The following is a 2,500-nucleotide window of genomic DNA, read 5'->3' on the forward strand; positions in this document are numbered from 1 at the left end:
GAGGATCTCCTTGCCGAACGCCTCTTGCTGGCCGCACGGCCGGAGACTCGTCGCCACCCCCCGCAATTACCGTCGTGCTGTCCGCATAGCAGCCCTCGACGTAGTCAATGAATTCGTCCGGCAGACCATGGGCTTTAAGCACAGGACGCAAAGCCGCATGGTCCAACGAATCGAACGCCTTGGACACATCGAGAGATGCCATGAACACAGAACGACAGCGGCGGACGGCGCCGACGAGTATCCGGTCGAGGAGGAAAGTGTTCTCCAGCATCCCATCCCTTGGGATGAAAGCCCGCTGACGTTCGTCCACAGCACACATCTGCATCAGGCGAGTCGCCAGAACCTTATGGAAGGTTCGGGCTAGCACCGAGCAGACGGTGATGGGCCGAAAGTCAGCGGGGGATGCTGGGGCGGCTGTCTTAGGCAGCAAAGAGGTCCTGGCTCGGAGGAGGGAAGGGGGGAGCTTGCGGGTAAGCAGGAAAAGGTTTAGGAGTTTGGTGGTGACCTCCGCTGGAAGGCGGCGCAGCTGCACCGGCGAGAGGCCGTCAGGGCCGGCAACGGAGCCTCTGGGCGGCAGGGCGGCCGCAACCTCTTCTGCAGTGATCGGCCTCCATAGGCGCTCGAAGTCAACAGACTCCGAGCGCGGGAGAAGCCGGTCGGGAATGGAGCCAGCGTTGGAAGGTGGCTCTGTCGTGAAGAGGCTGCGCCAGAAGTCCACCAGCCCCGGGATGGTCGACGGCGGCTGGAGCAGGGTGCCATCCAGGAGGCCTCGCACGCAGCGCGCGCGATTCTTCCTGAAGGCATCCTGACATCTGGCATATTCCCACCGGCGGCGCTTCCGCTTGGAGAGCGGAGGGCCACCACCAGACCGCTGCTGGGATGGCGGGCGCAACGTCTTCCTCTTCCTTGCTCCTGCTTCCTCAGAGCCGACAGCACGGAGGGCCTCAGGCAGCCCAGCCGCGACCACTGCCAACGGCGTACCCGGCCCCAAACACGCAAGGTCGTCCAGGGCCGAGAAGCGCGCGGCCGACCGCGGCAGGCCGGCGAGGTGCCTCCATATAGCTTCGTCGACTATAGATGTTTGTGGCGGGCGCTCAAGCTCCGGCGGAGAGGGTGGCCCCTCCGGCAGCGACTCCGGGACGGGTGAATGGCGCAGACCATGCTGCGTCTGTTGTTCCCGCCTCAGCTCCTCTACGTATTCCCGCACCATCGTCCTGTGTGCCACCGTCCTCCTCCTGCACTTGATGGCATCCAGGGTACGGTGCGGAAACAGGGGTAGAAGCTCCTGGTTTGCAAAGAGGACTTTGGAGTCACTGGCACAGAGAAGCCTAGCCTCCGCCAGGGCGAGCTCCCGCATTTCTTCTTCCGCCCACCGAGCTTTCTTCCTATCGGTTGTAATTTCCGCATTTGCCGCTTCCGGATGGGCGCGGCGGCGGTGTTGTCCGAGCCCGATCTTGCTGCGGAAGGCACGGCTGCAAATGCTGCAGTGGAACCATGGCTCCACGGCCTGCTCTACTTCAGGGCGGGTTGGCAGGCTAGCAGTCGGGACTGTTGGGCCGGGTCCTTCAGCGGAAGGCCCGGTACCCGTGTTTTCTTCTCTTGTTGTCCCAACATTAAGGGTTTTGCGATGGAGGGCTGGTAACCCCCCAAAGCCCCAAGTGCGGACTTCCACTCTGCTTACCAGTCCTATCAAGGACTGGCGTATCGGCGGGCCCACGGGAAGGGGGGAAGCCGCAGGCAAGGAGAGGCTAAGAGGGCATGGCCCATGTATTGCGCTTCACTTGCCCAGTAACTATGCCTTAAGAGAGTCATAGTTACTCCCGCCGTTTACCCGCGCTTGCTTGAATTTCTTCACGTTGACATTCAGAGCACTGGGCAGAAATCACATTGCGTCAACACCCGCTAGGGCCATCGCAATGCTTTGTTTTAATTAGACAGTCGGATTCCCCCAGTCCGTGCCAGTTCTGAGTTGATCGTTGAATGGCGGCCGAAGAGAATCCGCGCACCCGCGCGCCCCCGGAGGAGCACGCTAAGGCGGACGCGGCCTCGCAGCAAGGAAGATCCGTGGGAGGCCAAGGCACGGGACCGAGCTCGGATCCTGCACGCAGGTTGAAGCACCGGGGCGCGAACGCCGCGCAGGCGCGCGCATCCTGCACCGCCGGCCAGCACGAGGCCGACCAACGGCGAGAGCAGACCACGCCCGCGCTAAACGCCCGCACTTACCGGCACCCCTACGGCACTCACCTCGCCCAGGCCCGGCACGTTAGCGCTGACCCACTTCCCGACCAAGCCCGACACGCCCCGATCCTCAGAGCCAATCCTTATCCCGAAGTTACGGATCCAATTTGCCGACCTCCCTTACCTACATTATTCTATCGACTAGAGGCTCTTCACCTTGGAGACCTGCTGCGGATATGGGTACGAACCGGCGCGACACCTCCACGTGGCCCTCTCCCGGATTTTCAAGGTCCGAGGGGAAGATCGGGACACCGCCGCAACT

General features: G+C 62.6%; 1 pseudogene; it reads right to left on the minus strand.

Annotated features, from left to right (window-relative positions):
* Positions 1 to 2,500, minus strand: part of LOC124772570 — a 7,816-nt pseudogene that overhangs the window by 3,134 nt on the left and 2,182 nt on the right.

Source organism: Schistocerca piceifrons, unplaced genomic scaffold (genome assembly GCF_021461385.2).
Source record: "Schistocerca piceifrons isolate TAMUIC-IGC-003096 unplaced genomic scaffold, iqSchPice1.1 HiC_scaffold_943, whole genome shotgun sequence".
NCBI classification, from domain to species: Eukaryota; Metazoa; Arthropoda; class Insecta; order Orthoptera; family Acrididae; genus Schistocerca; species Schistocerca piceifrons.